Source organism: Lepidochelys kempii, chromosome 25, assembly GCF_965140285.1.
Source record: "Lepidochelys kempii isolate rLepKem1 chromosome 25, rLepKem1.hap1, whole genome shotgun sequence".
Classification (NCBI taxonomy): domain Eukaryota; kingdom Metazoa; phylum Chordata; order Testudines; family Cheloniidae; genus Lepidochelys; species Lepidochelys kempii.
Genome location: NC_136404.1, coordinates 12,339,810 through 12,354,892, shown reverse-complemented (window position 1 = coordinate 12,354,892; position 15,083 = coordinate 12,339,810). Strand labels below are relative to the sequence as shown.

Genomic DNA, 15,083 nt, shown 5'->3' with positions numbered 1-15,083 from the left:
GATCAGCGGACATTAGAGCTGGGAATAGAGCCCAGGTCTCCGGCTTCCCCATCCTCATGCCACGACCCCACTGTCTGACACAGGTGGTCCGTCAACAGCTTGGCCTTTTCCCCTAACTCCCCCGCTTCAAGTGGCTGTGAAAGCTGGGGCAAAGGATTCTGGGGGGCACTCAAGAAAGCAGACTTATGCTAGGAGAAAGGCTGGTCTCTTTCATGCTCGTGCAGATACAGAGACATATTGCGGCTACATCATTAGTGTCTCCCTCCCTCCCTCTTGAAGCAGGGTATTGCTCACGGTAGAGTTAGAGCCAGGGTGTCCAATTGAATGCAGAGTAATAGCCTTTGAAGCCCGTGCTTTCCTGCCGATGGGAGACTTGCTTCATTCCACTCTTGATGGGATTTACTATCACAGAAGCTTCTGCTGCTTCACCGGAGACACTGATCATGGGAGCGAGGCATCAGGCTCCATCAGCCAGCCAGATTGGAGGAGCAGTGGCAGTGAAGTGGGAACAAAGACACCCCTCTGAAAGCAGAGTGGAGTGTGTAGAGCAGGGGACCAGCAGGAGTCAGGATTCCTGGGGGCTGTTTCCATCTCTGCCACTGACTCTGCCTCCATCCCCTCCCTTCCCCCTGCTCCCTTCTGCAGTGGTGGTGATGCCTGCCTCCCTGGCAGGATGAAGCACATGGAGTTCCTTGACTTGAAATGCACTGTGGGACTGTAAACGGCTGCTAATATTTGGAGGAGTGACAACATCGGAGTGACAGCATGGTTCTGCTTCACCAGGAGAAACCAGAGCTGGAGAGCAAGCACTAGGTTGCTTATTAAATATCCCACAGCTCTTCTTTAGGGGAGAGACAGAGCGCTTTCTGCAGCTGGGTCCTGCAGCTTCTCTGTTTGACCTTCAGCATCGGAGTCAACCAGTTAGAAGTCCCCAGAGGGCTCTGGGACAAACTTGACCTCCTCAGTTTTTATTTTATTAAAAAAAAACAACCTTTCCTGTTTCTGTAGCATCTCTTCCTCCTTAGCTGATGCTGGATCATGTGCAGAATTTCCCTTTTTCAGCTGAGATTTCCTGTTGTCTTTTGTACCTCTGGGTTCCGTGTTCTGAAAATTGTCTCTCTCCCCTGCCACGAAGCTCTTTGGACCGGGGAGAGAAATTTCCATAGGTCAGCGGGAGCCTAGACCTGTTTCTAGATAAAAATCTGTTTATACAGTCTCAGCTGTTAGTTTTGGTTTGCTGGACCGGGCTGTGTTTTTTAATGTCTCTGCTCTAATCCATCAGAGAAAATATGGCCAGTGAAATATTGTCCCTGCTGAGCTCTTAAGCTGCCTTCTAATCATGGGCTGGAGACTTGTTTATTAAAGTCCAGGAAGACAAATTAAAAACATCACACCCCTCACGCAATCCTGAGTGGAGGGTTCCTCCAGGCAGCCCGAGCACAAGGGATTCAGTTAGGGGTTTCTGCTCCGTTCTCTGTGGCCTTGGGGGCTAATGCTGTGAACTAATAAGGGGAAGGGACCGCCTGGGGGGTTGGAAATGGCTTTGTCTTTAAAGCCTGGGTGTTTGCTTCCAGCTCAGTGCTCCAATACCGGGTAACTAAATTCTGTTGTGCAGGCTACACTCCGTAGTGTGTCTCACCCTCTGCTATATGCTCTTCAAGTGTGATGCAGTGGGTATTGTCAACCTCTGTGCTTGAATATGCAGTGCCTGCCCTGAGGAGCTTACAGACCAATCAAACACATGGGGCTGCAGCTCAGAGGAGAGAGGACTGGAGGAGCCCCGACTGTTCCAGCCCAGCACTGGCTAACCCCAGCAGGGCTGCTATTGCAGAGCTAGAGGGGGAAGACTTGGGCTTGGTCTATGTTGGCATGGCTACAGTGGGGAAAAAAGCCATGCACCCCTGCCCGATATAGCTATGCTGGACCAGAGCTTAGACCAGGGGTCTCAAACACGTGGCCCGTGGGGTTATTTTCTGCGGCCCGCCAGCTCCCTGTGGCCCCCCACCCCCCAATCCCCAGCGTTTACCTAGAGCGGCTCCGGCGTGGTGCACATCGGGGGCAGGGAAGGGGTGGAAAGAGGTGGGGTGGGGCCTCATGGAAGGGGTGGAGTGGGGGCTGCGGGGGGTCAGTGATGCAGCCCTCGGGCCAATGTACTAGTCCTCATGTGGCCCTCGTGGTCATTTGAGTTTGAGACCCCTGGCTTAGAAGTTCCTGGCTCCCAGAACCATGCTTGGACTACTAGACTGCACACCTCTCTTGCCATTGGTTCCTAAGAGGGTGAGATGAAACCCTCATGTGCCTCCAACGTGAGGCAGAGTGGATGCCCAGGAGTACCCTTAACGCTGAAGGGAGAGTGGCTGGCAGGCTGCCATGGGATCCCTAGGTTTTTATACCTCAAAGAATGGGCAACAGCTCCATTTCATGGTGGCTTTTATCCTGTATCTCTCCCCCTCACCCCGCAGCCTAGACCTTGCAACTTCTGGCCTGACCAGCTGCCTAGGTTAACATGAGACTAGTTCCCAATCCTGGCACAGCTGGAGAGGACAGAAGGGATGTTAGTCCAGTCCCCCAGCAAATCAGGGAAGGAATTTTGTCTGAGTGATAAATTTCAAATCCAGGTCTTTTGATGTCCTTGGTCGCACAGATTCCTTCCCCAATCCCCCGTGCCCACTTGTCTCCAATGGCTCTTAACAAGTGCATGGAGGAAATCTCTCTCGCCACCTGGCTCGGAGGGTGGGAACAGGAACACAACTTTCCTCGCCTGACCCAAACAGCATTGGATTTCATTACTGGCCTCACCTGCCTCCAGCCTTTGGGGCGTGCTAACATCTGGAGGGCGAGGAGACCCTTCCCATCCCAGACACCCTAGAAAGAGCAGCAAGTCTTCTCCTTTAAGCAAGGAAGGGTTGGGGGAGATGTCTGAATATGCAAGATTTTCTCAGAAGTAAGAGAGGAAGATCCATAAAATATTAAATGGCCCTTGCAGCTAAGAATTCTCTCCTTTTCCAGTCCCAACAGCCTCTTGGAACTCTGTGTGCTGGGGGAAGGAGGGAGAAGAAATGCCGTTGGAGTGAGCGTTCGATATTTAGTGGGGACAGGGAAGAGTATTGAGTCTGGTTCCAAGGGGGTCGCTGCTCTGATAGGATTCCCGGGCAAGGTTAGGGATAATAATAGCAACTCTTTCATACGGCATTTGTCATCCATAGATCTTGAAGTGTTTTACGAAGGAGGGAAGTTTCATTGTCCCCAGGCTGGGGACCTGAGGCTGAGAGAGGGGAAGGGATTTGTCCAAGTGATTTGAGAGGCAGAGCTGTGACCTGGAAGATGGGTCCCGTCTCTGCTACTGACTTGCTCTGTGGCCTTGGGTAAGTCACTTCACCATTCTGTGCTAGTTTCTCCTCCCACCCTTTGTCTTGTCTCCTTAGAGTATGAACTACCGCAGGTAGGGGCTGTCTTTTATATGATGTGTACAATACAGTGCTTGGCATAATAGGAGACCCCAGCTGAGACTAGGGCCCAAAGTGCTGCTGTAATAAGCATTTACCTGTGCCTTCCACTGCAGGTTTTTTCCTAAGAAATAGCATTAAAATGTGCTCATGCAGCTAATATGTAGGGTGATTTGCATAGGGCCACCCAGAATGCTTTGCACAGCTCTTTAGTCTTCAGAATGTAATTAAAGCGATGCTGTCAACTGGATTTTTTCGGATGTTCATTTATTTTAAAAATACCATTGTCGGATAGACCCTCCTACACAAAATTTCAGGATATTCTCTTCTTTACATTTAAAAAGCCCTCAGTCATTTAAGCTTTGTAGAATACATCTTTTTTTCTGCTCTTACTCTTGGTGGCTCTTATAAAGGTGTTACTGAGAGCAGCAGCAGCAAAAAATACCGTTTCCCACCCACTCTGTTTCTGTCCATGTGCTTGCCTGTTGCTTCTTCAGTTCCAGCGTTTTGCAGCTGCTGTTACTGGGGAAAACTCCCACTGGCTGAGTCTCGGGGGGAGTATGCACGTCAACTCTTGAGACGAGAAGTGCAACTGAGCAGCACGGTCACGTTGATTCAGTTTCACAGAGTGCCCGTCATTCATCTCTTTTCTCTGATCTCCCCCATTCTTGTCATCGGTCACTAGAGCTGCAACGGAATCTTCGCTCCCGTGACTTTCCGATGGTCTAGATCGGCTTGCAGTGGGTATGATGAAGGGCTCGGGGGAGGAGGAGAAAGCTTAGCTGAGGGCCCGTCTCCACTTAAAATGCGGCCCTGGTGCGGCTGCACCACGGTCATGCTTTAATGCGGACGCTCTAAGCCAGCGGCGCTCAAAGGTTTGTATTGACCCCTTTTGCACAGCAAGCCGCGGAGTGGAAACCTCCGTCATGAATTAAAACCTTTGTTATATATGTAACACGGGTTGTCAAAGTTCGTTGCACCACTGCCTCCTTCTGACAACAAAAATTGCTACATGACCCCAGGAGGGGGACCAAGGCCTGAGCCCCACCAGTCCAGGCAGGGAGCCCAAGGGCTTCAGCCCCGGGGGCGGTGGGGAGGCGGGGGCTGTAACCTGAGCCCCACCACCCAGGGCTGAAGCCCTTGGGCTTCGGCCCTGAGCCCCAGCAAGTCTAAGGCTAGCCCTGGCGACCCTGTTAAAATGGAGTCACGCCCCAGTTTGGGGTCCTGAACCACAGTGTGAGAACCACTGCCTAAGCCAATGGGAGAGAGCTTCTCCCGTCAGCATTGTTAATCCACCTCCCCGAGAGGCAGTAGCCATGTAAGCAATAGAAACTCTCCCATTGACAAAGCTATGTCTACACAGGGCGTTGCATCAGTATAAATGCGTTGCTCAGGGGAATGGATTTTTCAAACAGAGATGGACTCAGGTCTGGTCTACGCTACAGACCTAAGCATGGCCCTGGGGGAGAGAGGAAGCCATCGGCGGAACTGCCTGCCGAATGGGCTCTTGTCACCGAGAATTGGAGGCGAGGAGCCTCCTGTAATTCCCTGAAAGATTGGGGTGGACTCTCTGAACAGAAGAGAGGCTGGGAGTGGTAGGGGAGCAGATGGGGATGCCTGCGTGGGGGAAGCTGTCTGGTGAGAATCAGGCATAGGGATGGACGCCAGCCATCTGGAACAGCATGTCCAGAAAGGCAGATGATGCAGAAGGGAAGTCTAGATCACTGCCAACCTGCCCTCTCTACCGCCACACATCCGTCCTCTCCCATTCAGACTTCAAGGGTTCAGGAGCACTGCTTATTCAAGCACAGAGGCTGACAATACCCACAGCATCACAGTTGAAGAGCGTATAGCAGGCTTTGTGGCAGGGGGGAGAGACCATTTTCAGAACATGGATCCCAGAAAGGGAAATTCTGCATGATCCAGCATCGGTCAGGGATGAAGAGATGCTGCAGAAACAGGAAAGTGGGTTTTTTAATATATAAGAAAAACGGAGGTGGTCAAGTTTGTCCCAGAGCCCTATGGGGACTTCTAACTGGCTGACTCCCATGCTGTAGGTCGAACAGAGAAGCTGCAGGAGCCAGCTGCAGAAAGCGCTCAGTCCCCCAAAGCCCTTTGGACCAGGGAGAGAGATTTTCAGAGGTCAGCATCACTAGGAGCCTAGACCTGTTTCTCATCACAGTTGGAGGGGTTCAGGAGCCAAATTGGCCATCAGCATTGCCCTAAAGAGCCACAGTCGTGTGAATTCATTGTTTCATTTACTGTTTCTATAGCTATAATAATTATTCTTGCAGTAAGATGACTGACCAAGTCTTGTTTTTATCAACTGCGATTGGCTAATAACGTAGTAAAAACAGCCTGATAGGTTAATAACTTAGTTCGGTTAATAATTCAATCCGTGTTTTAATATAATGTGCTGCGAAGAGCTGCGGGAGACCCATTAAAGAGCCACTTGCGGCCCATGAGCTGCCGTCTGAGTATTCACTGTGCTAGAGGGAGCAAAGACCAGAGCCCAGTTGTGGGGGAGCTGGCGAGTGACTGCAGTGGGTACTTGGCTGCAGAAGCTCTCTGTGCAGACAGCCTCCTCTGCCCACCCTCCCGATCAGGAGCTTGCTATGTGTGTGTTTGCCTACAGTTAGGCAATTGCAACCAGGCAGGCCAAGGGGCTCAGTCCTCCTTGCATTGAAGTGGATAGCAGTTTTTTTTCCACTGACTTCCGTGGGATCAGGTCAGGGAATGCACAAGGGGAGAAAGGGGCAAGGCTACCCGGGAATCCTCTCTGTAAATTCTCAAGTCTTTATTTTTATTTCCTGGGGGAACTTCCTTACACAGAGAGAAGGAGCAAATAACCCAGCTAGCTGCAGAAACCGGGGCACGATGGGAATCTTGTCAGCTTTCTGTCCAGTCATCTTTTTGGCCTCGGAGAGAAGTTTCTGCAGCTCCTTGTCCACGGGGGGCCTGCCGCTGTGGAAGTAAGCGGGCCTCCCGCTGCTTCCTCGGAAGGACGGATTCAGTAGCACGGTTTGTTTCACATCCCTGCCTCTCCTCCTCAGAACAAGCTGGCTGTTTATCATCCTTTTCAAACTTTCCATCTTATTTTGAAATGCGGAAGCGGAGATGATGATACCTGGGCTCCAATCAGTCCAACAGCGCGGTGCTGACTGGGTCAGTACTGGCATCTCTGCATTGCCAGGTTAGTTTCCAATTTCCCCTGCTCCACGCACCGGCTGCGGATCAATCATGGAGACCATGAGCCAACAGCAGAGGCCCCTTAGCCTCCTGGGGCGGCATCTGCAGAAGACTTGTTTACTGAGAGTAACCATGTGGCCCGTGTCGCCCCAATGGAGATCCCCACCCCAGTAAACATCTTGCTGCAGGGGACGTACGGTGTTTAATCTAATCACGAGGCTGCCTGTCTCCGCACGCTCAGGCCGAAGGGACAAATTGGAATGGAGTGCCTGTCTGTTCGGAGCTGTCACTCTGTGCAGCCTGGGCTGTTTCGCCGAGGAGAGGCTTACTGGGGCAGACGAAACTGCAGCCATTCGCGGTGGGGACCAGAAATCGTCTGGATGGAACTGACAGGTCAGCATTGGAAAGACCTTTCAGTCCCCCAGCCCCCTGGGGCCTGCCTCGTTGTGACGCTGGATGCTATAAATTGGGGATGGTGACCCAGAATATCCCAGCTCTGCTCCCGCTCCTCGGGGAACGGAGAGCTCTGCTCCTGGTTGTGCACGTTCCTTTGAATGTGTGCAGGGGACCCTGACCCTCGGTGCGGTGTGAGGGAGGAGAGAGTGACTTTGATCTGCCACTGAAGGAGAATAAACCCTGTGGGACCAGACTTCTGCCACTCACTGTGTATCTGGCCCATTGCGGCTTGCTTGCCTTCCCCGTCCCACGACCATGGTGGCGAGGAACTGCTTAGCTGTAATGAAGCACAGTGGGTTGAAGTAAAGGAGTTCGGTGCTGTGCCTCTGAGGTACAGCCTGCGGTGTGGATCAAAGGTGGTTTCATCTCTTTCCCTCCACCCTTCTGGGAATCTAGCCGGCATAAATTAGAGCAGCCCTGGGGACTGCTCTAACGTGGGCTGCCTGCCTTGAGCAGCTCAGAATATCCAGAGCGCTTGGTCCACATCTACGCCTGCCTACGTTGAGGGCTGCTGGTGGGGGAAGACCTGGGCCTGGTGCAATGACTCGGGGAGCACACAGGACTCTGGGTAGCCAATGAACCGTCTTTGGGGCCCCTCATTGGAACCTAGGTCAGTATGGGGCTTTCAGCCAAAGCTTCCTGTTGCTGAGACCTAGGCAACGGTGGAATGCCTTCTTCAGGAAGATGTGGAAGGGCTAATGCTTGGGTCACTTATAACCGGAGGGGACAAAGTGCTGGAGAATCATATGAGAGAGATTGTGCACCGGCTGTTGGGGACTGGTCAAGAGAGAGCAACCAGCTCGCTTGCTCACTCACTCTCACCTCCCAGGATCGTGCCCAAATCGAGATGCGTTTCAGGCGAGTACCAGTTTGGTGTCCAACGGAAGGAGACACCAGGCAGTGGGTGAAGAACAGAAATTTGGAGCCAGCTAATCCCCCTGCAGTTAAACATCTGACATTGCAGGAATGGTGCATCTGCAATAAACAGTCAATGGGCTTGAAGGATCTGGCATGGGGAGCGGAGCCTACTTGGTCCTGTATGGGGAGCTTAACTAATGCTGCTAGCCGTACAGCAATTATTAGTCACTTCTGGGGCCCTTCATAATTGATGAAGCTGGGACTGCAACTGTGGGATACAAAAATAGTGTCAGCCTTGCCAAGCATGGGATAGTCTGTTCCTGGTTTTCGATAAATCCAAGAGAAAGAGCTCCGATTCCCTTCCCCACTCCCAGGAGATCGGTTGCAGTTCTCTGTTGGCTTCATATTAGAAAAGTTCTTGGTGACGAGGTGCTTTGGGACTGGTAATGACTGTTCCCGGGGCCTTTCATCTCTAGTGGGCTGGCCCGAATGTGACCCAAAGTCTTGTGTGGTCTGGTGTGTGCTTGGCCTCTCTGCAGTGAGCTTGGTCTCTGTCCCGGCGGACGGGCATACACGTCCCAATCCTGCAGCCTCTGCCAAGGATGGAACTTGAATTCCCAGTCACCCAGTACAAGGGTGTGTGTGTGTGTGTGTGAACCTTGCAAGGGAAGCAGAGAACATTTGGGGGCAGTCGGGGGGGAGGGTGAAGCCCTCCCCCCAGATTTGAGAAAATCGAAAATCTGTTTAAAAGTCTTGTTTTTAAACCCCACCATGTAACATTTTCAGTCAGCCTGCTATCTATTGGATAAAAGTCCGACTGTATGTAAAGTTACCGTCAGTGTGTACTTCTGTTGTTCTGAATTAGTCAGGCGAGCTCTGCTTTTATTAACTGTTCTCTCCCCCAGGTTCTCTGTGTGTGGGGGGGGGGGGCGGGGGGGATTGACAGGGATCTTCCCCTGTGTGTGGAGGAGGATAGATGGGAATTTTTCTCCTCCCCCTCCTTCCCATGGGGGTGGGGATTTCTTCCTCCTCTCTCCTTACCCTCAAACTCTGCCTATGTGGGAGGCACAGACAGGGAGTGCCTGACCCCTGTGGGCTGGCACACCTCTCCCACTGAACCTGCAGCTGGGGATGGAGAATCTTCGGATCTGGGGCCTTTCCCTCTAGGGGGTGCCAGCTCCCATCTGCCCCCCAGAATATTGGCATTAAAGATATACTGGTATTAGAAAAGGTTCAGAGGAGGGCAACTAAAATGATTAGGGGTTTGGAATGGGTCCCATATGAGGAGAGATTAAAGAGGCTAGGACTTTTAAGCTTGGAAAAGAGGAGACTAAAGGGGGGGGGAATATGATAGAGGTGTATATAAAATCATGAGTGGTGTGGAGAAAGTGAGTAAGGAAAAGTTATTTACTTGTTCCCATAATATAAGAACTAGGGGCCACCAAATGAAATTAATGGGCAGCAGGTTTAGAAGAAATAAAAGGAAGTTCTTCTTCACAGAACGCACAGTCAACCTGTGGAACTCCTTGCCTGAGGAGGTTGTGAAGGCTAGGACTATAACAGGGTTTAAAAGAGAACTGGATAAGTTCATGGAGGTTAAGTCCATTAATGGCTATTAGCCAGGATGGGTAAGGAATGGTGTCCCTAGCCTCTGTTTGTCAGAGGGTGGAGATGGATGGCAGGAGAGAGATCACTTGATCATTACCTGTTAGGTGCCCCAGAGGGAGTGAACCTGGCACTGGCCACTGTCGGCAGACAGGATGCTGGGCTGGAGGGACCTTTGGTCTGACCCAGTCTGGCCGTTCTTATGTTCTTATTGATGGGGCCCAGGTCCCACAGGTCCATATAACCATCCCGGAAAGTAGCAACACCAGAGACGTTGGGGTGAGAGTACACAACAAATCAAGCAGCCGTTTGTCACGGGATGCGAGCGGTCAATGGCGCTGCATTTTGGGGGCGTTCCATTGCACTGTAGGGCGGCAATGCTCCACCTCTGCCTGACGTGAGGCATCATCGGGGGTTGAACCTGGGACCTTTTGGATCTAAAAACACCAACTCTTCTGCTTGAGCCACAGGACTGGAATCCTCAACCAAAAGGTGAAGCACAGCCATAAACATCTATGGATGGACCGTCCACTGGAGGGGGACAGAGTGCCACACGGTTAGTGTGGGTTAAATATAGGTGGCTCTGGTGTGACGGATCTGCTACCTCCAACTCTCAGTACCACCTTACCAGAAAAGTGTGAACCAGCTTGGCAGCAACCAAGGTGATGGGCTGAGCAGAGACCAAACGAGTGAAATGCTGAGCACCTAAAGCCGTGGCGGGGAGGGGGTGCTACAGACTGCCTAAGACTCCTCGGTAGATGTGAATACCAAGGATCGAGGGAAATTCCGGATGGGGCCCTAACTAGGAGAGATGGCATGAAACTAAGGGAAACTTAAGCTGAATAGCCCTCCTTCTGCCAGGAGGGGGAATTCCTCTCCCCAAAAGAAAGTAACGGAAGCCCGATTGCTTGGGACATTTGTACTGGACAGAGCATTGTGGGATGGGCTGCAGAGGGCAGTCCTGCATGGAAAGATGGATTGGATAGGACCTGTTAGGTCCCTGCCTTTTTCTAACCTCTGGTGTAGTTGTAGACAGGGGGGGGCAGGTACTTGCCTGGGAGCAGGGTACCATGCCCAGGGCAGCTCTTTCCCCTTCCCTTCCTTTGTGCGATGAGCAGAAACTGTGGGATTGAGTAGAGCTGGAACTGCAGGGTTCAGATAACCAAGTGATGTACCCAGGCTTTGTTTCCATGTCCCCCATCTGATAAGAGCAAGAACATTTGACGGCTTCCGGGGAGCACTGGGATTTGGGATGCATGCTGTAAAGACCACCCTGTCGTCTTTGCTAGAGAAGATGTGTCTCGCCATCTTTTTGCCTTCTCTGGGTGGATGGGTTTGGTGGGTGAGGGGCTGAGTTACTTCTGCCCTAGAAACAAGCACTTCAGAGGTAGCTGAGCTTCTGGCCTTCTTGCCAGGGGTGGTGAGGAGGGACTCAAAATGGACCTTTGCCTACATGTGCCTCAGGATGGTTGCTTGATCATGTAGCCACCAGCAGATTGAGTCTCCATTGGATGCCCTGTTATTTTGGATTATTGATTTGTACTGCAGGTGCACCTGGGAACCTCAGTCATGGTCCTAGGACCACGTGGTGCTGGGCGCTGTACAAACAGAAGCAAGCAATGGTCCCTGCCCCATGGAGCCTCCAGTCTTAAGTCTAAGACAAGAGATGACAAATGGCTACAGAAAGGGAAGCACAAGGAAACAATCCTCATCAGCATGATCTGCGGTTTCAGCACAGCAGCTGCCTGACCATTATGGGTGTGATAGGTGTCAAGGCAGAGTGGGGGAAGGAGGACAGTGGGGGAGGTGGCTCTGAGGATGTTTTCTGAACATCCCATGGGCCAGGGAGGGTCCTTTTTATTGTTCAGTGTTTGGGACAACACTGGCCCAGTGGGGTTCCGGTCAGGGAGAGGGGGCTCCTGGGTGCTGCAGATGTACAAATAATTTAATGTATAAGGGGCCACGGGAGAAAGCAGGAAGGTGCTCGTTTGAAAACGTAACAAGTGGGCGCCAAAGGCTGGCATCCTTGGCAGAGAAGAGGTGAGGGCTGATATGAAAGCCTGAGTCGGGGCTTGGCCCCGAAGAAAAGATACAAAGAATCCAGGCCTCATGCTGTCCAGTGCTCAATCCCCCTCCCAGGCCAGGGTGGAGGGGGAGATGCAGCTGAATGCATTTCCGTTCCTTTTTTGCTTTCTACCGCTGTCCCCTGCTCTGCCATGGAGTGACTTGGTGACATGGCACGTTTGAAATGTCTGAGCAATTTCCTCAAGGAAAGAGCCAGCATAAATGAAACGCTTTGCCTCTTATGTCTGACAAATTGGATTTGTTAACCTGCAGCTTCCGGGGCCTTCTCTGGTGGGCAGCTGATGGGACGTAGGGTAGGGGGAAGGGAAGGGGAAGCATATGTGCAGCGTGTGGGGGGAATCCAAAGCACCCTATAACATGCTGATCTTCTGGAAATGCTCTCTGGGGCTCTTTCCTTCCTTGTGGCTTTGGGGGAAGGCCTGAACTTTGCATGGCTCTGGGTTTTTGCTGTGGCCCTAGTAGGCAGCCGCAGTAGATGCCCTCCTTCACACTGTTCTTCTCCAGAGGCAAGAGCATCCGTGGATGCCTCTGCCTGTGACAGCCTGGCCAAGAACTCCAGACACCTGCAGTCTGTCGGTGTGGATGGGATGGGGAATTCGCAGCTGGAGGTGGGGTGAGGTGCCATGGCAAGGGGCTAGTTCCCCGTGATAATGGGAAGGGGATTTACTCCACTGGTGATACGGGAGGATTGTAGGTTAACTCAGTTTTGCTGCTCGGAGATGGGAAATTCACCAGTCTGGGGTTTGCGTTGCCTGTGCTTGAGTGGCCAGGCTGCCCCCCAGCTGTGGATCAGCTGCCGGTGGTGGGGGGGCTCTTTTGTCATAGACTTTAAGGTCAGAAGGGACCATCGTGATCCTCTAGCATGACCTGCACATTGCAGGCCACAGAACCTCACCCACCCACTTCTGTAATAGACCCCAACCTCTGGCTTAGTTATGGATGTCCTCAAATCATGATTTAAAGACTTCAAGTTACAGAGACTCCACCCTTTATGCTAGTTTAAACCTGCAAGTGACCTATTTCCCATGCTGCAGAGGAAGGCAAAAAAAACCCAGGCTCTCTGCCACTCTGACCCAGGGGAATATTCCCTCCCAACCCCAAATATGGCGACAAGTTAGCCCTGAGCATGTGGACAAGACCCACCAGCCGGACACCTGACAAAGAATTCTCTGTAGTAACTCGGAGCCCTCCCCAGCTAGTGTCCCATCACTGGCATTTGGAGATATTTGCTGATAGCAGTCGCAGATCATCTACATGCCATTGTAGGGAGTCTCATCATCCTATCCTCTCCATAAACTTAACAGGCTCAGTCTTGAAGCCAGTTAGGTTTTTTTGCCCTATGGCTCCTTTCTGATGGCTAGAAGCCTTCATCTAATTTCAAGCATAAAGTTGTTGATGGCCAGTTTATATAGAGAGCAATCATATCTTCCCTCAGCCTTTGTTTGGTTAGGCTAAACAAGCCAAGCTCTTTAAGTCTTCTCTCATAAGGTAGATTTTTCCATTCCTTGGATCATCCCAGTAGCCCTTCTCCACCTGTTCCAGTTTGAATTCATCTTTATACAGTATTCCAGATAAGGTCTCACTAGTGCCTTGTATAATGGTACTAAAACTTCCCTGTCTTTACTGGAAATACCTTGCCTGGCGCATCCTAGGGCTGCATTAGGCTTTTTCACGGCTGCATCATAGCGGCGGCTCATAATGATCCTGTAATCAACCAGTACACCCAGGTCTTTCTCCTCCTCTGTCACTTCAAATTGATACGGCCCCAGTTTTTAGCAAAAATTCTTGTTGTTAGTCCCTAAATGCATGACTTTGCACTGCACTATTAAATTTCATCCCATTTCTATTGCTCCAGTTTACAAGGTCATTTAAATCTTGTACGATATTCTGGTCCTCCTCTGTATTGGCAATACCTCTCAACTTTGTGTCATCTGCAAACTTTATTAGCACATCCCCACTTTTTGTGCCAAGGTCAATAATAAAAATATTAAAAAAAATTGGTCCCAACACCGATCCCTGAGCAACTCCCCTAGTACGCTCCCTCCAGCCTGACCGTTCTCCTCCCTTGACTCTGATATTTGCATTACTGAACTCTCCTCCAAACCCTAACCAGGGAAAGAATGGGGATCCAGATGGACACATCTTCCATCTCCTCCACATCTATGGCATGGAGATTGATGTTGAACAGTGCCCTAGTTTGGAGAAGGCTCCCCTTCTCCACCCAGTCATGAACTTCAGGCCCCTCTTGTACAGTACTGCTGCCCTCGGCCGGTCTCCTGGTCCGCTCCCAGGCTCTGGTGGGTACATGCAGGCTGTTAGGTCTCCCTTGTTGACACGGTGAAAGACCCCATTGGAGAAGACCGAGCAGACCTTGCAGTGTGGGAGCTACCTAGCAGAGACTCTTTCTCACCCCTAGAGTAAAGGTTTAGTGGGTTCATGAGACTGATGACAGAAGCACTTTGATGTGGCATTTTATAGCAACCTGCCAGAACTGAGCCAAGAGAAAAGCCACCAGAGTGAGGAGCTATGCACCATGCAGGACCCTTGATGGGGTTGTAAATTGGTTCTTGTCACGCAAACAGAAAGCAGAAGACCAGAAGTCCAAAATGCAGGCAATGCGATGTTTATTGGGGGTTAGTTTCCAGCAAGCATGTATACCATAAGTCTGACGCCGCAGGGCCTTGTTTCCCAGTGTCCCATCTCCCCCCGTCATCAGCAGCCATAATTATACCTGAAATGCACAGCCACAGTCCCACCTCTTATAACTTACGGTCATGTTCCATTTTGGGTCTGGGGTCTTCGTCCCACCTAGGAGTTGAAGCAGTCTTCAAGTCTGCGCTCATATGATATCCCCACCATGCCCAGTAACGCTTTAACTGCTCTTATCTGTCCCCATTATACTAACAAACCCATCTGGCTTAGGCAAAAGCAACATACACAGTGTCTTTGTTTACACATATTAGTAAGAATGTATATGTACCAAAAAATCAAAGCAAAACCCAAAATACTATCTCGGGCGAAAATATAGGCCTGGATCCTACGTTGACATTAGCACCCCTAATGCTCAGCATACACTCTGGACTCATGGACCGCTGTCCCCCCTTCTTTCTCCAGTCTGCAGGGTGCCTCTTACACTGCTTCACTATGAGAGCAGCCACTCCTGGTCTGCTCACATACAACCTCCAGCATGTAAATCACTCTCCGCTATATTGTTTGAGTGCTATAGCCAGCCACTCACTAATTACACTACATGGTCATACAAGCAAACACCCAGTCCCAGAGTTTTCCCCCCAGCATGTGGTACTGCCCAGCACCCTCCTGGACAATACAAGCTCATATAAAGTCTGTCATTTCATTAAGAGAAAATGATATGCAAAAATCTTATCTCAAATGGAATTTCTCAAATTGGTTTAGATAAAACAATAAAATAAGTTCATTAACTAC

General features: G+C 51.0%; 1 protein-coding gene across 7 annotated transcripts in view; it reads left to right on the top strand.

Annotated features, from left to right (window-relative positions):
* PTPRS (protein tyrosine phosphatase receptor type S) overlaps positions 1-15,083 on the top strand; it is a 247,445-nt gene that overhangs the window by 17,897 nt on the left and 214,465 nt on the right. The window contains exon 1 of one of the 7 annotated variants that reach the window (XM_073323716.2): positions 3,345-3,365. The exons of the other annotated variants lie outside the window; for them this stretch is intronic. The gene's annotated coding sequence lies outside the window, so the exon portion shown is untranslated. Of the gene's footprint in view, positions 1-3,344; positions 3,366-15,083 lie in introns of those variants that run through there. 7 annotated transcript variants of the gene reach the window in all.